The following is a 17,948-nucleotide window of genomic DNA, read 5'->3' as shown; positions in this document are numbered from 1 at the left end:
TGTGGGAAAGAAACTAAACATCGCCAAATAGCCTAATAAATAAATAAAACCGTTTGGGTGAATGCGCTATGGGTTCACCCTTTGGATGCATTGTGCGCTTAATTTTCAATGCCAGCTTTTTACCGTCAAGGCACAAAGCAGTGAGCTTCAGTGGCAGAGTTTACCAAATTCATACGACTGCAAACCAATTACGAAGCAAAAGACGCGTTCTGTCCGGTGCTCTCTCTGAGCGCAAGGGAAAGCACCTGTGGGGTTCACGCGCCCGCCAGCAGAAAACGACTCTCCCTTGCAATATGCCCGAGAACATCAGTAACACAGCGTATGTGAAATGCAAATGGCCCATCTGTCTACTAGTTCGAGAACACTGACTACTCACTGAAACGTAGTGGCAGAATGTTAGCAAACTCACGTTTAGAGGAAGAGCTGTAGCGCTGCTGGTCGCCTGTCAACTTATTACGGTTCCATGTCGTGGAGCGTTATGCAATGCTAACGCCCCTCTATCCGAGCACAAACATCTGTGTGAAATACTGCCTGCCGACTTCTAAATCGTTCATTTCCATTCTGATGAACCAAAATAGCTGCACAACGCGACACTATCAGCCGAAGTGTAGGCCTATCACAAGACCGTGAACATTAAGTGACACTCACAGTGGTGTTGGTGTGCTGTGGAGAAGGAACGAAGTTGACTACCACTGTCCAAACGCAAAACAATGCCGAAAATTGAATGCACCCCTCAGTTGTCTCACAATGCTATCAGCTTAGCCTTGCCGGTTTGGTTTTGACACGCATTCGCTCCAGGCCAAAATGCCTCTCTGCCTCCGCCTTGTGGACACAGGAGGAACAATTGAAGGAATGCGTTTCAGACAGCGTTTCAGACAAGACAGCGTTTCAGACAAGGAATGCGTTTCAGACGGACGGACGGACGGACGGACAGCGGACGGACAGACCCTCTTATAGAGATGCTGGGACGCATCTAAAAACTATGACAGTTTAGAGGTAGAATGGGTTACAAGAGGCTACTCATAATTGATGATTTGAAGCTTGGAAGCACCATCACATTATATCATGTGGTTGTTTTCTGGAGTGAAGGGTAACAAAAGGCCATGGCAAGGTACTCCCTATCACGATTTCTCGGTTCAATACAATATTGTTACAGCTCTACCATCCAGACATCAAATCCATTGATCCATCCATTCACACATGAAACTCTTTCCAACCCAGACATCCATCCATCCATCCATCCATCCATCCATCCATCCATCCATCCATCCATCCATCCATCCATTCATTCATTCATTCATTCATTCATTCATTCATTCATTCACTTATCCATCCATCCATTCACCAAGGCCTCTCCAGATCCACTGTTCCATCTCCCGCTGATGACGATGCTCTCCGGGGACAAGTCCATTAAGGTGGCCATTAAGAGGAAAAAAACAAGAAACAGACTCCTTCTTGTGTCCCTCTATTCACAAAGTGTACTCAAACAGAGTAAACAAGGCATATATTACCCAATTAACACAAATGCAATTTCACACCAAAACGTGGTGTGTGTATGTGTGTATTATTATTTTTTAAGTCAGAGATGTGTGTGTGTTTGTGTGTGGCCTACTTGATAAAAGTGCTATAGCTCGTCCTGACGGTGCCCCGGAGGAGCTTGTGAATAGCAGACTCGTGACCCTCCACCTTCACACAAACAAACGAGATAACGCGGAAACAACGCAAGCTGCTCTCTCGCTCTCAATCTCTCTCAATCTCATTCTCTCTCTCATTAGTTCTCTCTGTTGGCCCGGCAACATGTCTCTCATCTTGGTGTCATCAGCACATTTAGCCATGACACATGGGGTGCTGGACAGAAGGGGTTACAATCATTCTTACACCTGCCATTATACAGGTGTGAAACTGTATTTTTCAACAGGGCATGTCTATGCAGGAAGCGGCCATTGTCAATCTGGCACGATCAAGGTGCAGGGTTCAACTCTGCTGCTGAAGGAGACCGACGGCACAACAGTCAAGGCTACGCTACACATTCCATGCCAATCTCTTCAAGGACACGAGTACCCTTTTAGATCCACTGGATTCACAGCTCAACAACGGCCAGAGCCAGGACCTTTAAATTTACAGAGACTCTAACAACAAACCTTGATATTATTTATAGGATGGACATTCGTATCCGGTTCCAATATACAGTACATTTTAAGTGGCCTTCTGTCTATCAGTACACACACACACACACACACACAGGGCCACAGTCCAGAGCACAGCAGCAGCGGCACCAGTCGAGCCAAGGCAGACACACACACACACACACACACACACACACACACACACACACACACACACACACACACACACACACACACACACACACACACACACCATGCATACTCTTTCACTCTCTCACACACACACACACACAATTTGGGAGAATTGTAGCCCAAAGTTTGCTGGTACGACCCCCGACCCGCCAGGTTGGTGAGGGGACTAATTAACCAGTGCCTTCCCCCATCCTCCTTGATTGCTGAGGTACCCTGAGCATGGTATGGTCTCACCGCACTGCTCCCTTTTGGGCGCCATAGGGGGCAGCCCCCTTGCACGGGTGAGGCATAAATGCAATTTTGTTGTGTGCAGTGTGCAGTGAACACTTGTGTGGGTGTTTGACGTTTAAGGGCGTAACGCAAAAAAAAAAAAGTTTTTCAAATTCCTGAAAAAAATTATGGATAAAAATTGGAATAGAAAATAAAAATAAAAATAGAAAAAAATAAAGCACTTAGTGGTCTGTGGAATTTCACCTTATTTTTGCTATTTTTGGGAAAATGTGTCCTGCATCAACACATAGCATAGGCATGTCATACCGCAGGAAAATGGAGTCACACCACAGGGAATTCACTGCATTATGGCCATTTTAATCCTTTTGTATACATGACTGACATCTGAGCTCATGCTAAATTGATAATGATATTGTGTTTAATCTTAATATGTGTTTTCATTATGTGCTCCTATAAGAGCAGTCACACCACAGGACACCATAAAATGAACCTAAGCATTGCGTGACAGAAAGATTGCAATATGAAGACATATTAAGAGGTTAAGAGTCACCTTAAACTTCCACAGCACTCTCCAATAACTGAGGTACTGACTGGTTAGGAGCCAGTCTTTAAGACCCTTGTAGTTGGCCTTGCAGCTGCCCATTCACAAACATTGACATACATGTCACCCCACAGGACGCAATTTGTGTTACGAAATTGAACTTGTAGTTAATATTACTGTCTTGAGTTTTTTCCACATTTACATATCTTAATCTAAAGTTAAGATGTATGCAATCATGCCAAATACTTCATACATTATTCAAAATGTTGTTGGTTAATTTATATATATATATTATTATATATTGTTTCATTAATGTTACAGTCACACCGCAGGAAATTTGACATATAAACCTTTACATAAATCTTAACAAAAATGTTTCTTCTCATCTAAGACTAATAAGAAACATAATGTACCACATCTTCTTTCATTGACATTTGTTTTTTAAAGGAAAATAACAGTTTTGTAGGTTTTTAACCAATGTTACGAAAAAACAAGGCGTCACGTCTCCCACCCGTGTGCTATGGAGTGCTGTGTAACAATGACAATGGTTGTTTCACTGCACTTCACTCTCTCACACATACACACATGCATGCACGCACGCACACACAAAAACAGTTGTTTTTGGTGAACAACACTCACTATACTACTTCCCCTCCAGATTGAGAAAGTCTCAGAGAGAATCAGGGAAAAGCACAAAATGGAAAAAAGCAACAACTACAAACCAACTCATTATAACAACATTGTGCTGAACAGGGAAGCTGTAGTCATTGGCAGGACAAGCCCAGCTATCGTCATAATCATCACTTCAAAACACCACTCCTACCACCACGACCTATGACAACACAACCGCAGCCCCAATGAAAACTTTGTGATCAAAAGACAAGTAAGTGCCGGCATCAGGCGTGACAACTTGACGCACGTCGTGTGTAATGGGCCATTGCACATCAGCTGCTTGGTGACGGTTGTCCAACGCCCATGTCCTGTAGTAATTGTTTGTTGCTGCTATTGCTGTCATTGTTGTTGTGCAGTGGGAAGGTGAAGGGATGAGTTGAGTTGAAAGGCGTGTCGGCTCAGCTGTGTGAAGGACTGACCAACGCCTCAATGGGGGGTTGTGTGTGTGTGTGTGTGTGTGTGTGTGTGTGTGTGTGTGTGTGTGTGTGTGTGTGTGTGTGTGTGTGTGTGTGTGTGTGTGTGTGTGTGTTGGCCACATGCTGGTCCACATGACCCTGAAAGGCAGCGCAGTGCGACATCCGCCCTGACACCCCACACAGCCCTGTGATAATAACACACCAGGTTCCATCTGCAGGGCCACACCGTTACAACGCGTGTGAACGCGCACACACACACACACACATGCACGCATGCACACACACATACAGTACACACACAGAAACCGCAGCGACTGACATACACAGACACTAGGGCTGCACGATATATCGAAAATGTATCGATATCGCAATATCACATATCGTGATACCTACTTTTTCATTTTTAATAACAGCCAATTTGATGAAAAGGTTAAAAAAGGTATTAAAAAGGTTGACATTTTCAGTTGATGCTGTAACTTATACTAGCCATGTTTTTTCAAAATAAAAATAATGTTGGAAATAAAACATTGCTCTCAGTTGTTTCATACATGATAAAGTGTTGAATGGCAAGTAGAGAGGGGAAAATATATGTATATATTAAATATCGCGAGTAATATCGATATCGCGATATACAGTCATGTTTAAGCAATATGACCCGAGTGGGAGGGATGATGTGTACTAACATCCTCCCTGGTGTGGTTCGGCCATAGGCACGAAGCGAAAGGCTCCAGGGAGGATGTCAGAGCACATCATCCCGACCACGAGGGTCATATTGCTTTTATACAATAGTTCAATTGCCAACAAAATACCAGAATAAATGTCTGAATTAATGTTTATTAGTTACCTTCATCATACTTTTTTACCTGCTCCACTAAGCAAAGTAGTTCTGAATTGATCGTGTAGTTGCTATGCAATGACGAGCTGACAGCGCCAGCGCGCAACGTTCCATGAAGCGGTGTGATTTGTGCATTTCTGTGTGGACAGCGACTGGGCTTCACTTACTAAAATGATGCATGATATGATAAATGAACACTGTGCAACTTCTATATTTTAGTTAGATGCCTACTTTTATAAGCCTTTTGGCCGACATTGATTTTCACATTTTTGTGGACCGCAAACTTGCTGATAACTGCGTAAAGACACACTTCCCTCATTTTTCCCTCTCCAATCCTGCATCCCGTTTTTCCTCCCAATAAACTAAAAGGTCACTCATTCCAGTTCCAAGCGGCCATCGTTTTAAATTGCATGGCACCCGGTATCTTGCTTCCAGACGCCCACTTTGTAGCCTACTATTCATTGATTTGCACGTGGTGGACGGCAAGCTTGTTGCTGATATCTAGCTATTTTTAAGGGCATCTCTTCCTCGTCCTTCCCTCTCCCGCAGCGCAAATGAGATCAGATTATAACGGTTCTCATACACTGCAGGAGATTTACATAGGCTAGCCTTGCTATCTCTGTGTCAAAAAGTGTCCATTGTCCTGCATACCTCCTGTTTGAAACTATCCGTGTATGAATAGATAGGCCTATTTAAAAGTAGGCTATATGTTAGATTGCCTTCAAAATACTGCGAAATAGCAGCCGCAGAGGTGTGCCAACTGCCTTGACAACTGCACGAGAATCATATAACTTCTATCCTCTCTGCCAGAATCCAGCTACCAACTGGGATAGGTAGCCTATGCGCCTCTGTCATGCGGACATGCGGGCGTGAGTGCGCCCAACTTAGTCCAGCATAGAACAATGGAATAGAATGATGGCGAGTTCAAACTACGCGGCCCTGGTTACATTCACTTTCTCCGCAGTTTGAGATAGAATGATGGCAAATTCAAAATGCGCGGCCCTGGTTACATTCTATCCACGGCGGAGTGATTATTAGGTGATGAGTCTCCAGGGATGATGTCCACCTAGACATCACCCTCCTTACCGACGCGTAGAATGCCAGTAGAACGCGTCTCATCCAATCAGATATCGCAAAATAAATTGACCGGATCTAACTATTGTATAATATCGTGTATCGCATATTTTTCTAATATCGTGCAGCCCTAACAGACAATCCCCCCCCCATACACACACACACTTAACGCTAGAGTGACAGAATGTCCTGTGCGTCAGCATGTCCGTGTAGCCTGAGGGGAGAGTGCCTGGCTGGAGCATGACCCTGAGAAACAGGGGAGGGAGAGAGAGAGAGAGAGAGAGAGAGAGAGAGAGAGAGAGAGAGAGAGAGAGAGAGAGAGAATTTGAATTTGAATTTGAGAAAGAGAGAGAGAGAGAGAGAGATGGCGGAAGATGAAGAGCAGAAAGTAGGAGGAAAAAGGCAAAAAGAAAGAGTAGATACTGCACAGGGCACAGGGAAAACGCTGGGAAGAAAGAAAGCGGGAAGAAAGAGAAAGGAAAATACAAGGCAAATGTGTGGGATTAAGGAGCGAAAGCAAAGTAACAGTGAGAGAGAATATCAGAGAGAATATCAGAGAGAATATCAGAGCAGTCGTGGCCTAATGGTTACGGAGGTGGTCTTAAGATCAGAGGGTTGCAGGTTCAAATCCCACCCTTACCTCCCCCACCACCTAACCTCACAATGATCCAGGGACTGTAAGCAATACCTTGCAAATAACTTTGTAAGTCGCTTTGGATAAAAGCATCAGCTCAGCATAATGTAATGTAACCAGAGGTGACAAAAGTAAAAATAAATTCATGATGTTAGTTCAACACTAGCACATGACATTACACAGGTGTTTACATCAGTTACTCCACCAAACCCAATGAGATAGTTGTTACTGAAAAATACTAAAAACCTAAGAACCAACCACCACAAATGTGATCCAACCTGTGCAGAGCCAGCTGATCACAAGACAAGTACACAGGTCTACTGGTTACTTAGATAAGTTACCTCTGTTGGAAGGAAACAGTGTTTACTTTTTCTGTTTACTTTTGAATGTCATGTGTATGCCTATAAAAAGAAAGAGGAAGACATACAAACTGCTGGAAAAAAGAGCATCACAAAGACAGAGTGAGGGGTAGAGACAGAGAGAGAGATAGAGACAGAGGGACAGGGAGATAGAGGGAGGGGGAGCTAGAGCATAAACGTAGAGGAGAGAGGGCTACAGAGGGTAAGAGAGGACAAGAGGAAAAGCAAGTAGAGGAGTGTGGGGTCAGGATGTGCACTTGTGCTAGCAGAAAAACAAGTGTAGCACATCTTCCATGCATGTCTCGCTTGTCAAGTCATTTGAGGTAAAATAATCTGCTAACTAACCTGCTATGTAGTATAATGTAAATGAACTATCGTGTGTTGCTTTCACTTGATAAGCACCCGCTACTGAGAAATACATGGCCACACACACAGCCTTATTACTGTACACTGACACACAAATAGTCACAAATAACACACCATCACTTAATGCACATACAGTATACATGCTCGCACAAAAAACTGAAGGACAATGACAAATAACCCTGCACAAAAGACCTACAGCACAATTCACAGAAACATAAATGACACCCACTTTCGTACATTGAAACAAAATGAAATACACGTGCACACATGTACACTTTAAGAAAAACAGTTCCAACAAACACTTAGGCACACACATACAGGGCACACACACACACACACACACACAGGTGTGCACACACACACACACACACACACACACACACACACACACACACACACACACACACACACACACACACACACACACACACACACACACACACACATTCATGCTGAGAGTTGAGGGTGGATCCGCAATGAAGCGTCATGAAGCTTTGTCATGGCGCGTTCCCCTCATGGTTGAGCGCAACATCACATCTCCAACTCATCATTACCATGCTTGTGGCGACCTGCCTGCTCACCAGTCCACAGACAGACACACCAAAGCATTTCACCAAGAAACACGGACGGAATGCCAACTTTTAAAACGCCAAGGAATCATGGCCGTCGTTATTGGTGGGGCGGTGGAGGACAGGTCCAAAGAACTTTTGGGATAAACCTACATTTTCCCCACCACTTGTTCACAAATGTGATGAAAAAATTGGATAAACATGGACAACTTGTCATATTCATGTCCCCTCCACTTTCCAAACCAAACCTAAACCATTGAAGAAATCCACAGAGTCCTTTCACCAGAATGTGGTGAGAAGCTGACAAGTGCTGACAGTGAAGGCAGACTAGAACACCCATCAAACCAATAATGAAAAATGCATCCGCATCAGATGGCCTTCAAACATAAAGGCCAAATTCACCAGGGAATCACACCTCAACCTAACCTGTTGTTTGTTGGCCTTGGTGTCAAATCCCAAAGGAGATGTGATTAGTAGCCTGGCCCTGCTCTACGTATAAACGTATTTGTTATAAACTTTATTATAACTTTTATTATAAAATATTAATAGTCTCTTGTAACCTATTGCACCTATACACCATCATATTTTTCACATTTTTTTTATTTACAATTTGAGTATATGTTGTTGGCAAAAGTGGAAAAAGAAAATGAATGAATTTGAAAAGCCATCGAACCGTAAGTCAAAGACCGTGATACGAACCGAATCGTGATTGTAGTCTATCGTTACAGCCCTACTTTTCATGCTTTAGTCTGGCTTGCCAGGCCACTGCATCATGGTAATCTGCATGATGGCTCTCCACACTTCACAGTGGTTGATGGTATATATGGGTTCTGGCTGTTTGTAAACTTTTGAATGCGAACGCAACCAGGGATTCCAAAATGCTAGGCAGCTAGGTGTTTATCATTGGAAGTCCCATTGGAGCCCTGCACAGTGTATGACAAGAACCTGTTGTCGTTTCAGCTGGCAGTTTTATCCACTTGCTCACACGCTGTACAGTGACACCGTTTAGAAGAAAATACTATCATGGCGCTGGTAATGCTTTGGCATGCTCCCTAAATAACGTTATATTGTGTTGCAAAGTGTTAGCCACTGCTGACAAGGCGGGGTTTCGTGATCGGACGCAGCATCTGATTGTGTGGAAGCTGCAGTCACTCAAACGTTGTCCTCACGTGTGATTGGTGTGATACAATATAACTTAATTTACAAAGCATAGGAATCAATTCTGATGTGGTCCCAGCAATCACATCTGTGATGAATACCTCCCTCTCCTCTGGCGTCTTTCCATCTGCCTTTAAACAGGCAAGGGTAACACCTCTATTAAAAAAGCCCACGCTCAACCCTGCACAGGTTGAAAACTATCGGCCGGTCTCACTACTCCCATTCCTATCAAAAGCTGTTGAAAGGGCGGTTGCAAAACAGGTCAACGACTTCCTAACTCAAAATGACCTACTTGACCCAAAACAGTCTGGCTTCAGAAGTGGCCACTCTACTGAAACTGCCTTACTGTCAGTAACAAATGATTTAAGGGCTGCCAAAGCTGAAGGAAAATCCTCCGCACTTATCCTACTGGACCTATCTGCTGCCTTTGATATGGTCAACCACGACATACTTCTTACTATACTCTCAAACATGGGCATCACAGGCACAGTTCATTCTTGGTTTAAATCCTACCTCTCCGGGCGGTCATTCAACGTGCCATGGCAAGGGCAATTGTCCTCAACTCTTCACCTCTCCTCAGGGGTGCCCCAAGGGTTGGTGCTGAGACCCCTCCTATTTGCCATGTACACTACCTCTTTGGGCCATGTCATCCGTGCTCACGGCTTCTCCTACCACTACTATGCTGATGACACACAGGTATATCTGTCATTCGATCCAGAGGACTCCACTGTCTCTGCACGCATCTCAGCCTGCCTCTCTGACATATCCACATGGATGAAGGAACATCACCTTCAGCTGAACCTAGCTAAAACTGAACTCCTGGTGATCCCAGCCAAGGTCTCATGTTGCCATGATCTCAAACTCAATATGGGCTCAGCCATTGTCGCCCCAAACAAGTGTGCAAGAAACTTGGGTGTCATGATTGATGACCATCTATCATTTTCAGACCACATAGCATCGGTTGCCCGCTCATGCCGCTTCTGTCTGTACAATATAAAACAGATCAGACCGTACCTGACCCAATATGCCACTCAGCTTCTGGTACAGGCCTTGGTCATCTCTCGCCTCGACTACTGCAACTCCCTCTTGATTGGTCTTCCAGCCTGTGCAATAAGACCCTTACTAATGGTCCAGAGCGCGGCGGCGCATCTGGTGTTCAACCAACCCAAAAGGGTGCATGTCACGCCACTTTTTGTCAACCTGCATTGGCTATCGATGTCTGCCCGAATTCAACACAAAGCTCTGACCCTTGCCTACAAAGTTAAAGCAGGTTCTGCTCTGGCTTACCTAAAGGATATGCTCAAGCCATATATTCCTACCAGGGCGTTGCGTTCCTCCAATAACAACCGTTTAGCCTTGCCCTCTACTCACACAAGGCAACCCCAGTCCAAACGGTTTTCTGTCATTGTTTCACAATGGTGGAATGACCTACCAGTTGCTACAAGAGCAAGGTCATCCCTCTCAACCTGCAAGAAGCTAGTGAAGACTCACCTCTTCCAAGAAAGCTTCCCTGCTTAACACTCTAACATAACTAATTCTACTCACCTTGTAGCAGGTAGTTTTTAGCCTCTTTCCTTAGTCTTTGTCTCGATTTAGTCGCTAATGTCTTTCCCTAAGTCACAGCTTTTACCATCTCTTATGTACCTAACATCCTTATGTACTTAATTTGCTTTTTAACATCATTTTTAAATTCTTTACTTTTTTGCTTCATCGTTGTGTTGGACATTGTTGCCAGTGTTGCAACTGTACACTGTGCCTAGATGTCTTGCTTATTATCCAATATGCCTTGTTACCTTATCATTTAATGTTGCTTCTGTTACCTTGTGTTGGACATTGCTGTCAGTGTTGCAACTGTACACTGCACCTTGATGTCTTGTTTAATCTCTGCTACTTTTTAATCCATTGTCCTCTCTTTACTCTGTGTAGGACAATGCTATCAGTGTTGCAACTGTACACTGTCCTTTACCCTGTTCTTGTTTAAATTGCTCCTTGTAAGTCACTTTGAACAAAAGCGTCTGCTAAATGCTAATGTAATCTCATGTAATGTAATCTAATGTTCTCCCAGAATGGAATCGGTAGAAGTACAGAAACCACAGAAACCGCTATAGGCAGCCGACTAGAAAACAGGTTCTAACCACGCACTACACTGGTCCAATGGAACTCCCAATGTTAAACACCTAGCCACATAGCATTTTGGGATTCCTGGCTGTGTGCCCACTCAAAAGTTTATAAGGGTGGTTGACGTTTAAGGCCGTAACACACTTAAAGGAGGAAACATATTCCAAATTCTGAAAAAATGGGTGGAAAAATTGGAAAAAAAGAGAAAAAAATGGGGATGTCAGTGGTCCGTGGAATGTCGCCTAATTTTTGCCATTTTTGGGAAAATGTGTCCTGTGGTGTGACATCATTGGTGTGACATTTCTGTAAGATACAATGAAATGATTAATATTCTCACACACAAACATATCCCCAATGCTCTTTCTGCTATTGTTCCTACAACCCCCACCCCACACACACACTACTAACCACCCGCACCCCCACCCCCACCCCCACACCCACACGCCTATGCATCGTAGAGGCAGACAACAATGATTTCACTGCATGGTTTCACTGTATTACTTGTAATAATTGTGTGAATGTGACAAATAAATCTACTGGTATCCTTATATACTTGCATGATGCATGAAAAATAAGTAAGGATTGAGTAACACAAAGCCTAAGCATGTCACACCACAGGACATGAAGTAACACCACAGGAAATTCACTGCATTGTGGACATTTGAATCCTTTTGTATTCGTGACTGACCTATGAGCTCATGCGAACTAGATAATGATATTGTGTTTAACCTTAATATGTCATAAAAAAACTTTTTTTCCTTCCATAAGAGCAGTCACACCACGGGACACCATACAAAACCTAAGCATTGTGTGACAGAAACATTCCAATATGTAAACATATTAAGAGGTTAATAGTCACCTTAAACTTCCACACCACTCTCCAATAACTGAGGTATAACTGGTTAGGAGCCCCACAGGAAGCAATTTGTGTTACGAAATTGAACTTGTAGTTAATATTACTGTATTGAGTTTTTTTCACATTCATATTTTTTAATATAAAGTTAATATTTATGCAATCATGCCAAATGCTTTATAAATGATGCAAAATGTTGTTGGTTTATTTTATAGCTGTATATATTCCAAGTTTTATTAATGTTATAGTCACACCACAGGACATTTGACATATAAACCTTTCCATAAATCTGAACAAAAATGTTTCTTCTCATCTAAAACTAATATGAAACGTGATGTACCACATCTTCTTTCATTCACATTTGTTTTCAAGAGGAAAAATATCAATTTTGTAGGTTTTTAACTAATGTTACGTAAAAACAGGGCGTCATGTCAACCACCCATAAACAGTCAGAACCTGTGTATTGGTAGCCTCATAATATGCTCCGTGCTGCCAATGGAACGCAGTACTAGTCACTGAAAAGACTTAAAGGTGCACTTTGTAGGATGGTAACCAGAGTGGGTATAGCAACTTTGCTAGTCATTGAAAAATGCCATCTACTACCAAATTTGATCTTTTCATGAATATTTACTACATAAACTAATATACTAGTTGCACCACAGTACAATAGGTTTTTGCAGCAAAAAATGTCTATTTATGGAAATTCAAAAGCGGACAATAGAGAAGATCCATTTGTGAATGGGCAGCATGAATTCTGGAAATACATTTTTAAAAATACTACAACACTACACAGAGTCTTTAGTAGGCTAATACATTACAACTTGGTCATTGCCATTCTGGTAACACCAAATATTTCACAGGGCCATGTCTTACGAGTTTAAAGAAGAGCCATCCCAACCTGAAGAAGAAGAGGGATGGATGAAAACAAATCCACTTTTCATCCCTTTGTTTTTCTTATGCCTACTCCTGTGATGGATTATTGTGTGCTTGAGTGTACTTGCTAGAGTGTGTGTGTGAGTGTGTGTGTGTGCGTGTGCGTGTGTGTGTGTGCGCGTGTCATTGTATGTGTGTGAGAGTGTGTGTGCGGCGTGCGAGCGTCTGTGTGTGTTTGGGGTGGTTGGTGTTGGGTTGGGGGGTGGTAATTGGTAGTGCTGATCACAGGGGAGTGTAGCTGGGGGGTGGAGGGCCATTTTTTACAGGGCTGGTGGTGACGCAAACGGTGGCTCCCAGGGGGCTCAGTGTGAAACTGGAGTAGAGAGGGAGGGAGAGAAAAAGAGAGGAGGAGGAGGAGGAGGAGGAGAGGGGGAGAGGGGGAGGGGAAGAGGAGGAGGAGGGGAGGGGCCCCGGCTCACGAGATGGACCCACTGTAGGGTTCACACACTGTAGCTAGGCAACAGCGCTCGCTACCAACGTCATCACCAGGGAGGTGTGTGTGTATGGGGGGGGGGTGTTAGTGATAGACAGTGGTAGTGGTGATTGTGGAGGTGGTATGGCCAGAGAGAAAGGGATAGAGAAAATGAGAGGGAGGGAGAGAGAGGAGAGAGAGAGAGGGATGGAGAGAGGGAGAGGGAGAGGGAGGGAGGCAGGGAGGGAGGGGAAATGTTCTGGTGTTGAGAGACTGACACGTTATTGGTGCTGTGGTGTTTGTGGGCCTTGGGGTGGGGAGGTTGGAGTAAGAGCAGCTGATCTTTTCCTCATTATGAACATTCAACTCTTGGCGATTTAAGAGGATAGTTTTCCCGAAAACGAAATTCTTCTCTCGCCACCCCCGATGTAAACTGGGCACATAAGGGCAGTATACTTGTTGAGGAACGCAAGTTTACGCTTCAGTAAACCACCAAATGACTACAATCAACTGGCTAGTATACTGTAGTTCAGAATTACTGGATGGATGTTCTAAGTTTGAATAAACAAGAGCACTAGAATTTTTTACAAAAGATGCCGACAAGAAGATTTTAAATAAAATGGACTTTTGTAAATCTAATCTTTAAAAATTGAGATTAAGATCAAGATTGTTTTTTGCCTGCATGCTTTTTCAGAACAGTTGTTGGAATGTGGAAAAATCCAGCCCCCAAAAAGAAAAAAAAACACCACAAGGATATTACAAAGTAAGTAAGTAGTAATAATTTCTGATGCCTCCAGTCCTCTCATCTTGACTTGACCTTTCAATGCACCCCGCCACCAGATTGCGTTTACTGCTCGCTCTTGTGACGTCAAAGTGAAAGTGGGGGGAATGTTAACCATTTCACCACCACCTCCTCATGCCTCTAGAGTACAGGGGCATGGACTGAACTTCAAGCCCCTCAGGATAAAACCTTCAGAAGGCACAGGCTGCAGGGAGCCCTCCTGGCATACAGAGGACCATGGGCACTCACTCACTCATTCACTCATTCACTCGCTCACGTTCCAGAACTTGTGGAATGCCGGCACAATGAGGGAGAAAACTGGCTCAAACTGGAAAGGCGGCATTCACTGGGTAGCAACCATTCCGTGGATGATTCAGAGAGCTTGTGGCACTGCTGCAAGCGTGAATTCTTTTGCCAATGCCATTAATTACACACACAAGGAAATAAACAATAACCAACAACCCAGAAAGCACCTTCACGCACGCATGCACGCACACACGCATGCACGGACGCACGCACACAAAACACACACTTTGGTACTTTAAATTATGTGTGGTTGTGTGTTGCCAAAAGCCACTGATGGAGAACAAGTGGACAAACAAAGTCTCGGTCCTGGGTCTGACCACACACAACACACAACACACACACACACAACACACACACACACACACACACACACACACACACACACACACACACACACACACACACACACACACACACACACACACACACACACACACACAGTGAATGATCAATAGAGAAGAAACTTTCATTGACAATGTCAATCAAACCATTGGGTTCTCGCCATCGGCTGTGTTGGGTGTCATGGGCAGTAAAGTGCTGTATTGATGGATAGGGATTTGGGTCTTGGGTTTGGAGGGCTCCTGGTTCGAATCCAATACCATTAGAAGAAAGGCTCTAAATTAACATTTTTCATCGCCCGCCAAAATGGCTAGTACCTGATGTTAATCTACTAATCTAATGTTAGATGTTAATCTACTAGCCAAACACACACTCACTAATGGGTCAAAGTGGCTAGCAAGGTGGTCTTTTCTACCTGCCAAACTGAAATTTCACCAGCATTTGGCCGGTTGGCTGGTGTTAATACTAGTACTGGCTGTACTAGTGCCCTAACACAAAACATGCATTTGACCCCAAGTTACTGCTGGAAGATTGTCCCCAGGAAGATTACACCATAGGCAAATCTGTGGAACCAACAATTGGTATTCAAACAGAGTAACTAGCCAAGGCTTCGGCCGTGGCTCAAGCAACTAAGGCACTGTACCATAGTGGTACGGCGGGGACACGGGTTCAACACGGGTTCCATTGTACCATAGTGGTACGGCGGGGACACGGTCGGACTCTGGGTGAGGATGGTTTGACCATCAAAACATTAGTCCCCATGTTGCGCACCTGACGTAACAGAACAGAATTGCATCTGTGTTCCTACGCCTCGTTTCTCTTCAGTTTCAAGACCTGTTAACGTCTCCCGTTGATGCATCAGAGGAGCACACAGAAACATGTGGAGTTACTCCTTTGTTAATGCAATGTAAGACTAATGCTCCTATCACCACCAGGCATGAGTATAAGAAGATAAGAATGTCAAGAATGGGGAGGCGCGTGCAGTGGCGCAGTTTGCTAAGCCCCCCAAATTTGGGCTTGCATGCCCTTAGGGACCCAGGTTCTAGTAAGTTACAGCCTGGGTCTTGTCCCAATCCTAACCACATCTCTTTATCCCAATGAAAAAGCCCGTAAAAAATATATCTTTAAATGAAAGAATGTCAAGAATGGCATAAGCTGGGCATGTCTGTGTTAATGGCTTGGCCCACCGCCCCACTTCTCCTACACCTGGTCCAAAATACTAAAATACTGGGTCACAACAAGTGAAGTGAAAGCAAAAGTCCACCTGGGAAACTCCAACTCCCATTGTCATCGTGACACAGCACACAAGTGTTCACTGCACACTGCACACAAAGAAATTGCATTTTATGTCTCACCTGTTCAAGGGGGCAGCCCCCAATGCCGCCCCAAGGGAGCAGTGCGGCGGGACGGTACCATGCTCAAGGTACCTCAGTCATGGAGGAGGATGGGGGAGAGCACAAGTTAATTACTCCCCCCACCAACTTGGCGGGTCGGGAGTCGAACCGGCAACCGTTAGGCTACAAGTCTGACGCCCTTACCGCTTACCCATGACTGCGCTTACAACATTACAACCCTCAAGAAAATTTCATGTGGTGTGACTTCATGTCCTGTGGTGTGTCATGCTTAGGCATTGTGTTACTCAATCCTCACTTATTTTTCAAGCATCATGTAAGGATATAAGGATACCAATAGATTTATTTGTCACATTCACACAATTATTACAAGTAATACAGTGAAACCATGCAGTGAAATCACAGTTGTCTGCCTGTACGATGCATAGGCGTGTGGGTGTGGGGGTGGGGGTGCGGGTGGGTAGTAGTGTGTGTGGGGTGGGGGTTAAAGGAACAATAGCAGAAAGAGCATTAGGGATATGTTTGTGCAGAATATTAATCATTTTATTGTATCTTACAGAAATGTCACACCAATGATGTCACACCACAGGACACATTTTCCCAAAAATGGCAAAAAATTAAGAGAAATTCCACGAACCACTGAGTGTTTTATTTTTTTCTATTTTTTCCAATTTTTCCACCTATTTTTTCAGGAATTGGAATATGTTTCCTCCTTTAAGTGTGTTACGGCCTTAAACGTCAACCACCCTCATACACATGACATGTCATTACATAACACAACACATCAGAGCTAATAATTATAGACGTTTAACACTTCTTCTGTTAATGGCCAAACCAAACAGTTAAGACAAACATCTCCCTTTTCTCCCCAAGAGACGCTGTACCGTTTACAACACAAAGGAGGGACATCTCTGAATTTTCTCAATGAAGAATTGATGCTAGTGAATGAAAATAGAAAATCACATGTGTGGAATGTTGCGTGTAGGTGGAGATTCATGCACACATGGTGCTGGGTGAGTTAAAGCCACCTGTTCCCTTTCCATTGTTGGGAAGTCAGAAAGTGTCAGTGCCATCCTGCAAGATGACTTTTTTTCTGCATACTCAACATAGTTTGAGGAAGACCTCAATGTCCTCTGAGCAAATCATTCACAAATACTTCATGGATCTGGACATTTGAAAAGAACACGAAAACATGCTATAGACCTGAGTGGATTCAGGACCCACGAAGTAGACCACTGATCAATGCTTTTAACATGTGCTGAGTGTGGATGCCACTCAACAAGAACTGCCAACATTGTGCAGAGAGGCTGGGGGTATCACTGTCACTGTCTGGGTTATTTACATGTAAACATGTAAACAGACTGTACTGTAGGTTTACACAGTGTGTGTGTGTGTGTGTGTGTGTGTGTGTGTGTGTGTGTGTGTGTGTGTGTGTGTGTGTGTGTGTGTGTGTGTGTGTGTGTGTGTGTGTGTGTGTGTGTGTGTCACAATCTACAGCGCACTGCTCTCTCCTCAAACCTCATGAAACAGTTAATTCTGATATTTCTTTTACAAAGCTCTGCCTGGGCTAGGCCTATGTGACCGTGTTTGTAAAGAAGTAATGCCAAATCTCTGTGAGGGACAGTTAACACGTTATTCAACAGCTTTTTCATATGGACTCGAATCGGATATGTAGGCTACA

At 43.9% G+C, this 17,948-nt stretch overlaps 1 protein-coding gene across 1 annotated transcript in view; it reads right to left on the bottom strand.

Moving 5' to 3' along the window:
• The window catches only part of gng12b (guanine nucleotide binding protein (G protein), gamma 12b), a 93,623-nt gene that overhangs the window by 75,095 nt on the left and 580 nt on the right, over nucleotides 1-17,948 (bottom strand). The window lies entirely within an intron of this gene.

The sequence above is a fragment of the Engraulis encrasicolus genome, chromosome 6, assembly GCF_034702125.1.
Source record: "Engraulis encrasicolus isolate BLACKSEA-1 chromosome 6, IST_EnEncr_1.0, whole genome shotgun sequence".
Taxonomy (NCBI): domain Eukaryota; kingdom Metazoa; phylum Chordata; class Actinopteri; order Clupeiformes; family Engraulidae; genus Engraulis; species Engraulis encrasicolus.
The sequence above is the reverse complement of the archived record's forward strand: the minus strand, read 5'-3'. Positions and strand labels throughout refer to the sequence as shown.